Raw genomic sequence first — 15,921 nt, forward strand, 5'->3', positions numbered from 1 at the left:
TTCTTACTATATTCCTTAGTGTAGATATCTTTATATATCTGAGTTGAATGGAGAATTAGCTTGTGCTAATCTCATCAATCTTTTGATTGCTTGGCCACCTTTTTATATCCACGTTTTACATATTTGAAATATGTTCATACATCTGTAAATTTTCTTCACAGCAGCTTCTTACAGTGTCTTCTACATAAATGGGTCAACTCAGAAAAATATCTTATTTGTGTTCAAATGGAAAAGTTGAGTTTAAAATATTGGTATTGTATTAATATGCACATTGATCATGTTAAATTTGCTTTGAATTCTAGAAGCTTGTCTGAAATCTGACATATGACTCTCCTTTTTATATTGTGGAATAGAAAAGAAGTGGTCAGTGAAACAAAATAATAATGTTTACTTCACTATGTGGGTACTTTCCTAGCATTCACTGCAGATAATGCAAATACGGAGAAATTATACGAAAGACTGAATGTTTGTGTTAACTGAGTGAACTGGTGCTTTCTTTGGTGGTGCTCTCTGTGTTATAGCCTTCTGAAGGCAGACCTATACGGTTACAGGGAAGTGAACAGAAGTAATTAACTTTATGGCAATGCATCATCGTTCCAGTGAGTTTTGAATACTGTAGTGAATTTATAGTATTTCTTACTCTTAGGAACAAATCTTGGAATTAGTGCTAAGATTTCAACTTGCTTCACACAGTACACCTTCAGTACTGAAATATTAGGTAAACACTTCTTCCCTCTGCACCCAAATTGTATTATTTATGGTTGTCTCATCCCGCTCCACATGCTTCATGGGAGGTGAATCTTTTCCTGTCAGCTGAGTCGCTCCTCTCCTAGTCAGCAGGGGTCACTGCTGTGATGGAGTCATCCAAGGCTCAGAGAAATAAGACAAATGAATGTATTGAGTGCGTTCTAAACAACAACAAATACTCTACTTGGAGATAAAACTGTTTAATTTGCTAATAGTGATTAGTAAATATTACCAGGTGAGAATACTCAGAAGCCAGAGTTATTTCTATGCTAGAAGTTCTAAGATAATGTTAGTCAACAACTTGTACTAATAGTGAAAGAATAAAAGAAGATACAGAATAGAAAATGGGCAGAGAAATAAATGTACAGATATACAAACGAAGCAGTTCACCACTCCTCGATCCAGTGATGTCTTGGTGTCAAAGGATGCTGATCTTAGGTAGTGGTGGGTTGACAAAAAGTGATGATCTGTTGGCAACAACTACAAAAGTATATGCTCTCTTATATCCAAGGTGGCTGAAACAGCTCTTTGGAGTGACAGCGTCTTGCTTCAGGGCTCTCAGCAGGATCTCTTTAGTTTCTATCTTCCAGGACTTGTAAATTTGAATCAGCAGAGATAAGAGGAAGTAAGGAGACACCAGCTTGTATCTTGCCTTCACAGGATACCTCGGTATGATCTCCTAGCTTCCTGTTTTGAGCTGAAAATATTTGTTCCCAGGCCAAATCTTCAGCCAGAACACGTTCCCAGCCTTCCCATTTGAAAGCATGCAGCGTCTGGCTGTGTACAAAAGAATGTTTTTGAATGTAAAACTGTGAAGTGTTGCTGATAGTCTCATTTTTTGAGACAATGAGTTCCTTACCTGTCTCAGACAATTGTTTTGGACAAGATTTGTATTTCAAAGGTGACATAAACCTTTTTTGGTGAACAGGTTATTTTGGCAAGAAAGGAAAATAGTACCCTGGCAAATGTAATGCGAGTTGTCTTCGTTACTTGATAAAACAGTTACAAACCCAAAAACAAATTAAAAACACCTATTCAGGTATATGGAAAAAGGAGAAAGGTGGCCTTTAGAAATGAAGATACTCTGTCACATTTTTCTTTGTTTCTAAAAAATTTTACAAGTTTCTGCCTCTATTTCCTTTATTCCAAAAATAGTAACAGCACCTATCAACTAAGTGTGGTCCTCAGTGGCATCCTGTAGAGAGAATAAGTGGCTCCAAAACATCTTTACTCTGTTTATGTTCTGTGTGTTACTTTGATGTAGCATCTGTTCAAAGTACAGAATTAGTACTGAAGGTTCTTTAAAACTCTCCAGAAGTTCAGATTCAAACAAATTTTTGACAGATGAAAGTTTGTGGCTGAAGACTGGCTGACAATAAGTTAACAAAAGGCAATTCCGTATGAATAGGGAGAAGGACTTCCTTTGTGTCTGCGAAGACTTGAAAATGGTACTTGTTGTAAATTCTGAGCTTGTTGTAAATTCTGAGCGAGTACCATAGCGTACATACTTTGCATTTGAGTTAGGATTTATATCATGTACATATGGTATTTGTAGTGTTCAAGTGGAGAAAGATTTTTAAAAATAAGGATGAAAATCTTAATAATCTGTGGATAATGGGACTAAATCAGATTTAAAGATATTAACATTTCCTGAGTTTTCAGAGAAAACAGAATTATTTGTAGGATTTCATAAGCCAGTTATTAGCAAATAAGATAATATACAGAAACTCTAGGGGAGAAAAATACAGTGATAAAGATTAGAGATTATGCACTCAGCAGTGTAATAGAAAGTAAAAAATTGAGGGACAGAACACTTTCCTGAAACAGTTCTCAACTGCTCAATAAGATGAGCCTTTAAATTGCTTATTTAGGTGTGCTCTATGCATTTTCAATCTCTTGCCTTAGAGGTCCTGGAAGCTGAATAATTCAATAAAAGCAAATAGGAGACATGTTTCAAGTAGGGGATGATGAACTGCGAATCAACTTTTCCTAGAGATTTGATTGTCAGATGTCAGAATTGTTTCTGTGTTGACTCAGAGCAGTGTTGTAACTTCACCTGAATACACTGTGATGTGCTCAGTAGTCACTTAAGGGACGCTGTTCAGTTAAGTCATTCAACTCTGTCCATATTTTCCTCAGATGTGCTTTGTCAAGTGATGCCTCTGATGGTGCTTGAGCTTTACATACGTATAATCTGTGTTTCCTCCCCATGAATCTTCTTCCCAACCAAGCCCGAAGGCAGCGAAGTGATTTTCAGGGTTTGTTTTTTCTTTGCTTCTGCTGTGTATTCGGTAGCAGTTTCAAATGCAGCAGCAGTGTTGCATGTCTGATTTACTTCATTGCAACTGGTTGGGTTTTACTGGGAGTTACTGTACGTAAATGCCTGATGCAGTGAATATAGAACTAGCGTAGTGTAGGAACTCTGTGTTCTGTTGCTCTTCTCAAGTACAAAATCTCAAATGGAATAAGAATTAGAACAAACATTGCATGCACTCCTTGGCTCAAAGGTTAGCATCTGGAAATTAATTTTTTGTGATCATGGGGCTAAAATTTTCAATTCCATAATGCCAAATGAATGTACGCACACTACAGCCTGGCCGTTGAATGCTGTGTAGATACTCAGTAACAGGTTTGGGAATCATAGTACAGCCTGGGTTAAAAAATGGCCTCAATCTAGTTTCAACCCCACTGTCGTGGGCGGGGTCACCAACTGCTACAGCATGCTGCCCAGAGCCACATCCAGTCTGGCCTTGAATGCCTTCAGGGATGGGGCATCCACAACCTCTCTGGGCAACCTGTTGCAGTGCGTCACCACCCTCAGAGCGAAAGGAGTGAGAACTACTGTTGTCAGTGCAACAGTAGGTTTCAAACAGGTAGCTGTAAAGTGAGGGTGAAGTGGTGTGTTGTAGCATTTCACGTGTGACTTTGTAAACGCTAAGACAAAATTCCGTTTATCCTTGTAAGGAGTATATTAAAATCCTTTGCATCTTACATTTAAGATTAAATAGGGAAGAGGTTTAAGAAAGTATGGTCTTGGAATAAGTGCCATAAGGAGATGTAGCAAGGTGGAAAATTGTAGAAGTTCTCATTAATTTCAGCAGAACTCTTATTTATGTACAGTCCGAGTGAAATAGCACTAGGCAAGCATTTCCATACTTGTCTCTCTCCTAGCTGTTGATGCTCAACAAGTGCGTTCATCTCAGAATGTAAAATATTGTGTTATGTTGTGTGTCACGTTTACTTCACTGAGACTTTGACTCCCAATCGAAACTTCTTCTGACATCAGAAAATAATTGCTAGAATTGTGTTGCTTGAAAATGTGTTTAGCATATCAACCTTTTTTTTTTTTTTTTTGGCTAGTAGAGCTGCAGATGCTTGGTTAGTGCCATTGCTGTGCAGAACCGAGCTCAGCCCTAGGCAGGCTGCCTTATTAATTCTGCTCAGACCTTGCACTCCCAAATCAGTGCAGTGCTGTTTTCTCATCTCTACCCAAACCTTCATCATTAGTCTACTTTGGAATATGGCATGGTTTGTGACAAGACACTAACATATTTGACATAAGCAATCAGGTGGAACATTATTGTAAGGCAACGAGGGTAGAAAAGCTTTACTTGAGTTAATAAGGAAATAAAATATGTACATTTTAGCTTTGATTTTCATGGATCAGTTTAGAAAGAAATTGTTGCCTATTTTGAAAGATATACATTCTGCTTGTAACCTGATTGTACTTCATTGCTTGTCATTAGAACGATGAAAACTGTGGCTTTAGCAGTTAACTGTCCATTTCTTACTGTGCTGTTACTACATTGTGGAGACCTAACTGAGCATTGGAGGGTAATGAAATCCCTATGCAATTAGGTAATCAATTTGGCCTTCAGGTCTAGCATTTTTGCTAACCAGGGATAAAGTAAGCAATTGTTAATTTAGTTTCTCCCTTTCTTGGTATTTTTTGATGGAAAGTTAATTTCTTGGCCTTGAAAGGAATGCTCTTTATAATATTTAGGGCTTTTCTTAACCAGGAGCAGGCAGTTACAGCCGTCCAAAATATGTTTAGATGGGTTCTACTTCTGAGTACATCTCCTAATCTTCATTTTGGGATTTCATTCTAAATAAAATATCCTTTTCAGAAAAAAATTGGATGTAAGGTAAACAAGTCTGTGTGCTGCACCCTCAACAGTGAGAATTTGTGGAAATAATATGGCCCTGAGTGGTGCTCCAGTGATATACATCAGCTGAGGTTCAGGTGTGTTATACATCAAGTAGACACAAGCTTTTATAACTTTCTGGATAGTTTTTTTTCTGAATCTACTATTGTATCTAACTTACCTTCACTTCTACGTATTACTTACAGTAACATTATTATTACTATTTTGAAGGCATCAGCAGAAGGTTAGCTGGTGAGAGGAGATGACAAACTGCAGGAATGCTATCACTTCTGCTTTTCAAATGTCATTTGTTGTATGGGTTCTCAGAGATCATTTGCACACTGGTTTCCCATGGGTATCAGTGGAAAAGCTGTATGTTTATAATCTGAGAGACTTAAACACCGATCGCTATTTGAATTTTGTGGCCATGACTACTGACAATGTTTTCTTGACAACGTAGATTACTGTCTACTCATAAATGGAGATTCTTACAGTGAAATGAGGTTTTTTTCAGAAAGCAAGTTTGAATTTGGAGTAAGGAATATATCTAAAACAGATGCTGGAAGAAAACAAATAAGTGAAGTTTGTCAGGGTACACTTGCAAGTGCTTTTTATATGAAAACTTTTTTTTAAATGTATGGAAAAGAGCTATAGTTGATCTACCTGTAGCCAAAAATGGATTAATGGGGAAAAAAATATTACAACAAATATATGGGATGCTGCTACTCCCTCATACTCTGAGCTTTTACTTTCAGGTGGAGGTTTTTCTCGGGTAGATGGTGCTGGTTATGTTGTTTGACATAGATATATGTTAAGTATCCATATTAATTACTACTATCCTAAGTAATTTCTTTTTGGGAAGGATTGGAGGTAGGCAGAGGATAAAGAACTATTGTTTTTTCACCATCTCACTGAAGAACATGGATGAAGTCTGACTGAAATGAAATATTATACTCCAGTTGTATCTTACATTTCTAAATGGAAATGGGGAGATTTAGCTTGCTTCCTACTGAAGGTTAGATGATCTCTTAGAAGAGAAAAAGATCCTTTGGATAAGAAATAAATCCCAAATAAGATGCATACTAGGGAGAGAGGAGTATGTTTATTTTTTTATTTTTTGCCTTTTGTTTAGGTTTCTGTAACAAATAGAAGATTTTTGAAAGAAGCTCAATCACATTTTGGTAGTTAGTACTTTAATAGTTTTATAGTGTTCCTTAGCATTATAATAGACTGCTATATGAAAGAGGTATCTTTTGTGCTTTTATTATTTTTTATACTTTTATAATTTTTTGATACTTTATAATGTGTCTTTTGGCCTTATTTTATTTTGGGAGGCCAGAGTGACGTGTATCACTGCTTTGTACTCTACTCTGGTGAGGCTGCACCACCAGTACTGTGTTAATTTTTGGGCCCTTCACAACTAGAAAGACATTGAGGCCCTGGAGTGTGTCCAGGGAAAAGGGCAGTGAAGCTGTGAGAGGTCTTGAGCACAAGTCCATACAGGGGCAGCTGAGGGAACTGGGATGGTTCAGTCTGGAGAAGAGGAGGCTCAGGGTTTCGGACATCAATGCACTCTAAAACAGCCTGAAAAGAGGTTGTGGTGAGGTGGGGGTAAGCCTCTTCTCCCAGATAAGAGTAGAGGATTGGGGAGAATGGTCTTAAGTTGTGCCAGAGTAGGTTCAGGTTGGATATTAAGAAAATCTCAGAAAAAAGCAGTGAGGCATTAAAATGGGCAGTCTAAGGAGGTGATGGGAATCACTGACCTGGAGGCATTCAATAAAGGTGGAGCTGTAGCGCTGAGCGACACGGTTAGCGGACATAGAGGGGATGAGCTGAGGTTGGACGTGATGATCTTAGTGGTCTTTCTAACCTTAATGATTCTGTGATTTCTCTGCAGAGACTTATGCACGTACTGGTTATTTATTTCCCTCTTAATCTACTTGAATGTGGATAACTGTTCATTATGTGTCTAATTATTTCCTTTTCTTTAGAATAACAATGTTTTCCTTGTGATATTTAGCTGGAATAGTCAGATTATTTCTGTGAGTAGCATTTGGAACAAGTATTACTTGTTATGGGGAGCTGGCAAAGTGTGGGAAGATGTTTTGACACACACACACCTGTATGTTTTACTAGGATGTGTGAATCGATCGTCACTAAATTTGTGTGACTTTTTCATAGTAACCACCATGAAGTGCAGAATGGGATGAATTTGTAGAATGCACTTAACCATGTGAAAATGTAGATCGAAGCATTCCATAATACAACAGTGCATGCATCGTGCAATGCAAAATGGATGTTACTGTTGTATAAAGGTGGATAGTAAAATCAAATGGTGGTATCACTCCTGATTTTTAGCAAAGTTCTCCATGAATAAATTGTTCCTTTATCTGATTAATATACTCATGGAATATCTTCTTTTATTTCACCCTATTTCTTTATTAGCAGTTCCACGTTTCATCTCCAGTGAGTTAGTTTGCTGTGTCCGCTGCAGCTTGATTTTTCTACTGGAGGTATAACTTGGCTTTGTGACTTTCTTTAACAGTAACAATGAGAGAAAGGTTCAGAGATAGTACTATACTGATATTTTTCCTGACATTAGCACAAATTATGTATAACATGATCCCTAGACTTGAGAAAATCCTTTTCCACAAGTTTTTCCTATTCCTATTGAAAGCATATGATAAATAGAGGATTTTTTACCGTGATTTCCATTTAGTTACCTCTTAAAATGGTAACTTGAAGTGATAGTGCCATGTCAGTTATTATATCCTTCTTTTCCTAATATGTTTAGTAAACTCATAATACAGCATGCCATAGCGCAATGCTATCTTGGAGGCAAAATGGTATCTGTACAGTGGGTATAGAGGTACAGAATCAGGCTGCACATCTTTCTTCACCCAGTTCATGAGATCTAGACACATTACAGCCTTTTCTACCACCTTACTGTGCCTATAGAACCATTGCAGACAGATGCATAGGAAGATGACAATTTAGTCATATAATTCAAGGCAATACAATAAAATAGATGTGTTAGTTGAAATAAAATGCTATTTACCTGTTTCTTAAAAGAATAAAGTAACACATAGAAGAAGCCAAGTGCATTTTGGCCGAATAGAATGTATACCTTAATCTGTTGATTTCGACTCCCACATACTTATATACCCAGGGAGGCTTTGGAAGCCCCATCCTTGGAGGCATTCAAGGTCAGGCTGGACGAGGCTCTGACCACCCTGGTTTAGATGTAGGTGTTCATTGCAGGGGGGTGGGACTAGGTGACCTTTAAGGGTCTTTCCAACTTAAGCCATTCTATGATTATATATTTTCAAAAAATTGAGTTTTAAGCATGCGAATAAGTACGTGTATCTCAATCAGAAATAGTAATGTCGTTTATTATCTTAACTCCTATATAAGGAAGGAGAATGAATGAACTTCTGAAAGTGGCAGAAATGCCTTTAGAGGATGCTAGACATGTGAAACCAAATCAGAATGCTCCTGCAGGAATGTGTGTGAAATGTAACTTGAATGCTGCACTGGGTCATTCTCTGAGCCAACAGCCTTCAACCTATTAGGCCAGCTAGTGCATGCCTTAACAAAAACGATTTTTTAAAGATAAAGTTTATATATCCAATATGGGAATTTCATATCTCACCATGTCTCCTTTTTCCTTCCTATCTGATGAGTGGAGCTTCAACAGCTGCAAGTGTTTTGTGGGATTGCTGCTCGTAGAGAACTGTAAAAATTAACAGTAGTGTGTGTGGTGTGGAGGTGTGTGCAGTCAGGAGGTGGCAGACAGCCTCAGGTTATCAGCTGTTTCCTATCAGTGTTGAATCTTTTAGCTGGGACTTGAACCCTTTCTTACCTCCTTCTTCTCAAGTACACATATAGTAACAGACCTGCAAGCAGAAATCCATCTGGAGGAATGTATCAAGGTCAGAATGCTTCAATCACTTCTCTGTAATGCTCATTTTGTGCTAACAGTAGTGCTGCTTGAATCATTTGCGAGCTCAGATTGAGGCAATGGTTTTATTTTGTGGGAGGTGAGCTGAAGTTGTGCTCTGGGGAGAAGAGCACACAGGGAGAAGTCTGATGATAACTGCAGTGGTGGGTGCTGTCACTATTAACAGCAATGAGCTGTGTTTGTGTTTCTTGCTTAGAAGTTCTAGGAGTGTATTTGTTGACCATAGCAAGTTGAGTCAGGTCCCTTTTGTACTCAGAAACCAAACAGGAGAGATTGCTGCTGGCCCCGTGTTTGTCCCGGGGCTCTGTGCAGTCTCTTAGCTTTCGGAATAAAACAGATACATTTTTTGCTCATTGTGCCGTGTAATGCATAGCAGAAATAAATATCGCATCTCTTGAACTGCAATACATTATACCTAAAAATAATGATAATTAAAAAAACCCAGTGTACATACTCCTGCAATTCTTATGAGGGTGTTTAATTCTACCTGCTGTCTCTAAATTCTACCTGCTGTCTCTATTAACCAAATGTTGTTTCCTGCTACAGAAAGCTCATTCGTTCTTCCATACTGGTTGTAACAATAAATGCTGTTTTGTTAAAGACGGAGTCAGAAGGGAGGAGTTGAGGTAGTAAATAACTGTAAAGCGTGCGGGTTTTTTTGTGTGCCTTTCTAGTTACGTGTGCTGCTTCAGATTAAAATAAAATGTAGGCTCTGCACTGGGAAAAGCTATTTCAAGAAAACTCGTTTTCCCTCTGATGCCGAGCATGTAGAATTAGGTGAAGACTGATGAAGAGTAATTGGTTATGAATATTTTATCCATGATGGAGTTTCTGGTGTAAAAATAAAAGGCAGAAGAAATGGTGAAGAACAGGAGCTCTGGGACACTAGGAAAGGGGGGGGCGGGGAAATATTTCTCTTCCATCTCATTTTTGTAGTGCAAAAAGCAAGTAGGGCCTGATGCAGGGAGGAAAACACCCTTAACACCCTTGCAGAATGTGTTTCAGCTTCTCATATCCCACTCTCTAAACAACACTTGCTTTCTGCTGGTTGCTGCCCACAATAACAGTAAACACAGAAAAGCATTGTAACAAGAGTGGCGATAGTTAGTTCTCCATACGTAACTTGATTTTCCTTCTTGATGACTTTTTCTTCTGTTTCCTCATGGTCCACTGGATGGCTCTCTGATCACTCACACGGAGTGACCAGCCGTTTCTCTGCAGCTGTGATCATTTGTTTAATATTGTACCTACACGTTGGTTTCTAAGTGCTGATGGCAAATGCTGCTACTTTCAGCAGCAGGAACAAGTGGTAGAACGAACATCATATCCTTTACCAAGAGTGGACTTGCAAGTGGTGACATTTTCAACTCAGTGACAGAGATGCTGCAGCATCCTTGGTGAGAATATGCCATTTTGATAGGAAGTGTGAAATGCAGAGCAATGCATGGGAGGCCAGGGCAGCTACGAGTCTGGCACTCGCATTCCTTTTCCCCATATTTGTAGCGTTTCCTCTCAGAAGAGGAATGACAAAACAAACACATGTAGGCTGATATGCACTCTTGTAAATCCATATTATATCTTAGAGATATCCAGTGGAAAAGAAAATCCAATGGACCACTGATGCTGTAGTCAATTAAAACTGAAGAAAGCAGGCGTTCTTTCTAGCTGTCTTTCTCTATAAATCACCTTCTATAGCTCCTTGGTAAACTGCCAACTTAAAACCCAAGAATTTCTTGTCAGTGCTGAAATCAGAAGAAACCTAGTTTATATTCCCAGAACTGAAAAGAACAGAGCTGGAAAGTGTTTCATTTCTGCACAAAAGCAGAATAAGCTTCTTCCAAAAGAAAAAAAAAGTACATTCACGAATTAGTCTAGCACTATGTAGTAACAGTACTATAAATTGTATCATAGGGAACTACTGCTTTAACAGTCTCTTTGGAAATAGTTTAGAATTAACGCATAAGAAATACTGTATTTCCATCTGGTTTTTCTTTGCCGATCTGTGTCTGCGCTGTTGTCAAGGTCAGAGAGCGCATGAACTGTATAGCCCAGTCATCTGCATTGCTTGCCTGTAACATCACTTTTTGGCTTTGTTTTGGATCATTTCCTTTAGTGCTTACAAGGATTAAAAGCTTTGAACTACTTCTTGCTGTTATTAAACTCATTTTATGTCCATGGAGGCCATGTTTGGAGATGGGAGGGGTACCTGAGATGTGACCTTCTGTAGTGTAGACTTCATGCTTGACTTTTGAGCTGTGGGCCAATTGGGTCATTTCTAGTTAGTGATTAAGACATGTCTTAAAATAATTGCTCACTTACGTATACAATTTTCTTTCTAGATCGTGTCCCCATATTCCATAGAAATGCAACATGAACGCTAAGCTGATAGAAATGCATCGGATGGTTTTTTTCTTTAGTGACAGATGGAGACCTGAATTCGGCACTTTGCCGTTAGAATCAATGTTTTTAGTGTCCATGTTGTATTTAAAATATTTAGTAAGGTTCTAGAAGAAGCTTGGCCTCCCTTTAGTGATCGTTGGTCCTCTCAGTTTTTCTTTTTACATTCTCTTTTTACAGTGCCTTTCTCTGCTCTGAATAGTTTATTCTTTAAGTCTTCTTACCTGTGTGATGTGGGACTAGAAATCATGCAGAGTTGGGCTACTGTAGAAATGCAGACGGTTGGACTGGTGGAATCATGCAGCTGCTGTGCAGTAGATGGATGATTTAATAATTCAATGCAGTCAAGTACTCTATTTTTAACTTTTTGAGAAGCGTTCAGTAGTTTTTCCTAATTGCTAAACAGTCTAAAAATAGTTCCAAGGTCTTAAATGATGGAACCTCTTCTAATTAGCAAGATGACATTCTCTCCTTGTCTCAGCAAATTTCACTTCAGGATTCTTTGAGGCTCCTTGGAAAATACTGTGGTGCAAAAATCTTTCCCAGAAGGAAGCAATGTTTTGGAAGGCATTAATAAGAAAATCAAACAAAAACCAAAATGGCACTCCCAGGCAGGAATTTATTTGGAAGGACTGTATGCAAGTAGTATTTCTGACTATGTGAATGGAGTTATTCCATTAAGTGGAAGATACGTACTAGTTTACTAGCTACTTAGTTTTTTCTTGTATTCAGTTACTGAAGAAATGATAAGAATTATTTTTTAGCTCCAGATGGAATGGTAATGACACAAAAGTGATTCATGTCCTGTGTTCAAGTATTTTATCTAAGCTAAGATTCATGTGAGGGAAGGAATGTAACTGTAATAAGTAGAAGCCATGAAGGGAAAATCATAAATCAGTAGCAGAACATTATCTGGGAGTAAGGACACAGTCATAAAATTAGGCATTTCCTCAGAAAGTACTGCCTCCTATTTATTCCTGCAGAAACTACAACAAATAGAAAGAGCACAGTAACACTATTAGATAGAGCATATGCTCAGGTACAAAACACCTGTTCTTTAACGTAGTCATAACCATTAGCTAGTACACACTGAGGTGTTGATTGAGAAGCTGTTCATTTTATGGTGTGACAGCTATGCATGACTTTTTGGAACATGGCTTGCCCATCACATTTTGCTGTCACTAATGCTGAAACACACCACTCACCACCTCGCTGTGCTCACATCCGCTGGTTGGTCCCCGTAAACATTCAGCAAACGTCACTGAACGTCAGTAGCTGATAATTTTCCATGTGAAGGAATTCAGTGAGGCGCGTTTGCTTCTTACCCACTTCCACATCAGGTGCCATTCTGTCTGCCTGCCCCTCTACTGCCATCCCTCACATGACAACAAACTGTAACAGAATACTGGGGGGGAAAGTTCAGCCTCTACTGTCATACCACCAGTATTTGCCTCTTCTTACATTGAGGGCCAACAGAATAAAACAGGAGGCATTACTTTTGGAGCAGCCCCCGTAGAGATGCGAAAATCAAGTTTTCTTCCTCAGCTCCTTTTGCTCTTGCTTCATCGATGTTAATAACACAATATTTATGAGGTACTTTGGAGCTGGTACCTTATCTTGCAGTACTCTGGCAGTGCTAATCTAAACTGGAAGAAATTTTCAATTGACTAATATGCTTATAATAACTTATTTTTAGACTGCTAAGCAAAACAAGAATAAGATCATTACAGATGGATTTTAAATTATGAAAACATAAAGCTATAGCAAACTATTAATATGAAAGAAATAAGGCCAATATTGTGGCCGTGTATCAAAACTGACAAATACAGTGCACGCAATTCTTCTTGCTAGCTACAAATTTTTTAGCAGCATGTAGTTATGTGGGAACAATGAGCTGCTTCTATTGGTTCGTTTTCAATGTCAGTATAAACAACTACATTTTCTTTAACCCGACTGCACTTATGCAGAAAGGCATCTGTTGACTGCAGGTATAGGAAATCCATATACACGCCTCTTTGAATGAGAACTCTCTTTTTCTCTGTGCTTGTTTTCCTCTTTCTTTAGTCTGTTAGACTGAGGTCATTCTATTTCTACCTGCCTGTACTCTTGCAGCCTTTTGAAAGGGATTGACCTGATTTTGCCCTGGAGTCTCAATTCATTTTCATGTACTGCCATATTAAATGCTTTTGTCTCGCAAAATCTAGATCATCTTTTTTTTGGTCTTGTAATGAGATATTACAGTATATTTTCACATATATATCTCCTCTCCTTTTTCTGTGCATGAACTCAAGTACTCAAAGTATCAAAAATGAGCAAAATGGAAGGAATAATCAATTTTTCAAGTTAATACCTAAGTTAATACCTAAGAAAAGCTTTAAAATAAACTAGAAAAAATAAATTTAAGGTGAACATATCCATTATGTTTTTTTATGTAAGTGATGTATAAAATATTATAATATCTTTAAAATATTTGAAAGCTTCTTAGTCTGAGAAGATCTAAGTGCTTTATTTGCTTTAAGTTAGTTCCAGGTGTTTAAGGCTTTATTTATAGGGAATGATATAGAATAACGAAGCGAGATTTTTAGGAAGGACATCATTTGGAATGCTCAGTGCTGCTGTAGCTCTGATGGATGGGTGAGTGAGGAATAGACTTGTGAAGGGCGCCTTTAGAGTAGAAGGACGGGACAGGAGAGGCTGAGGTGATGTTAAAGGCACAGGTGATCTCAAAGGTAGTGAGGTTTCCTTGGCCAAAGCGAAACACAAAAATGTTTTTCACGACGGTGCCAGAGGCTTGTGTGTTAGTCACCAAGAAGTGAAGGTTTTCATTTGAGGTTTCTTCTGTTTATCAAAAGGGTCTGGCAAAGCTGTTGGTGTCTTCTACAGTAAAAAAAAGTAAAATGGTATGCAGTATGCTGAACGGTGTAAGCCTTTGAATAACTACAGCCTTAGCTCTTTGAAGAGTGTATTTGTCCTGGTTCAAAAATCAGCCTGAGGTGAGGATTCTTGGGGGAAAAAAAGTATTTTGCTTCTCCTTTATAAGGAAAAGTGTTAAGACTGTTCATGGTTCATGAGGTCTGAAGATTACTCATACAACCTTAATACCTACAGTGAGCCCTAGTGCAGCTTTAGAGGTGTTCAAAATGGCTTGGCCCTAGAATGCGTAAGAAAGAATTAATGACCAGTCCCTGGGGACAGGCTTTCTTTAGTGTTGTTTAATGCTGGATTTTCACAGGAATGTGTCTGTTGGCTCACGCTGTCACTGGAATACTACGATCAAGGTCTGAGAACTCACGCTAGCTCCTAAAGCCAGCCACAGTGTGGAAAGTGGTGATATATGATTAATGGTGAATAGTGGAATTTTATTTACTTGAAAGGTTTGCAGGCTCTCTTAATTCTTTTCGTATCTTCGTGTCTGAACTGCAAAGCTAAGCAATCAATTGAGCTGTAGAAACAATTTATTGTTTAACTTCAACATTCTTGTCTAACCTGTGAGTCCTCTCACTGTTAAAAGCTGTTCTAGCTCTAGGATCTAAAATTATATTCCGTTTTATTCTTTTTCTTCTTCTTTTGCCTGATTTTTTTGTTGATTACCATTCTTTTCTTCCCCACAGTCAATATGCTAATTCAGTAGTGCTTAACTGAGATATGCTTTTCACTACAACTTCTCAGTATTATTAAGTGTTGGGGTAGAGTTGTGGCACTTGTTCTCTGTAGTTAGTAACAGCAAACTGTTTGTGATGAATGGTGACTACATGGTAAAGTCAGATCCTTGTCCATCCCAGGAGAAACAAGTCCATCGATTGCAGGCTTTGTCCACAACAATATCACAGAAGCTCTATACAAGAGATGTTTGTAAAATAAAGAAGTGCTAAAGTATATAGTTTTCTTCAGAACCTGTGTGGACTGTCAGCAAAAATGTAGAAATTCAGATGTGTGTACGTGGATGGTGGAACAGCAGCGAGTGAATATGTGGTCCGCTAGCATGAGAGCAGCATCTGTTAATTAATTTGAGAAACAGAAGAAGGAAAAAAGGAAATATCTTAGGCAGCTCGGACTTGAGCTAAAATAGTACAGCAAGATTAAAATCAGCAATTGCCAGGGGTGTTAATTAGATCTGGGACCACACAATAAGAAGTGTGTCTCACGAAGTATTTTAAAGAAGTCACGTTTGAGTCAGGTCACGTTGAATAATGCTTTTGCTTTAGCCTATCTTGTTGGATTAAATAATTTTTTCCTCCACATGCTGCATATAGTCATCAAAGAGCAGAGCTTCTTAAGAACCTATATCACAGCCAGTACATCCACCTGGAGCCTCTCAGATTTTGAACTGTGTACTAGCTGCGAAGCTGCAACTAAAAGCAGCCTTGGTATCTTGGAGGGTAAATGGAAATTGCTTCATTTTCTTTAGGCTGTTTTAAAAGTCCTGAGTAAGGAAACAACATTTATAGAGCCTATGTATAACATTTCCTTCTGTTTCATTAATCCTTTGGTGGGTCGTATTTAACTATTGAAAAGGAGAGGGAAATAAGGTTATTTACCTGAGAGCTAGTTGAACAAATTTAAATAACAAAAATTAATTCATAACAAAAATTAATTCATTTTTGCACAGAGCTTATTCTCTTAAAATCTTTTCTCAACAGTGCACTTTCATAAATAAGTTTATTGGTCTTG

The sequence above is a fragment of the Cyrtonyx montezumae genome, unplaced genomic scaffold (assembly GCF_038088225.1).
Source record: "Cyrtonyx montezumae isolate F1298 unplaced genomic scaffold, pur_monq_1.0 scaffold_7, whole genome shotgun sequence".
Classification (NCBI taxonomy): Eukaryota; Metazoa; Chordata; class Aves; order Galliformes; family Odontophoridae; genus Cyrtonyx; species Cyrtonyx montezumae.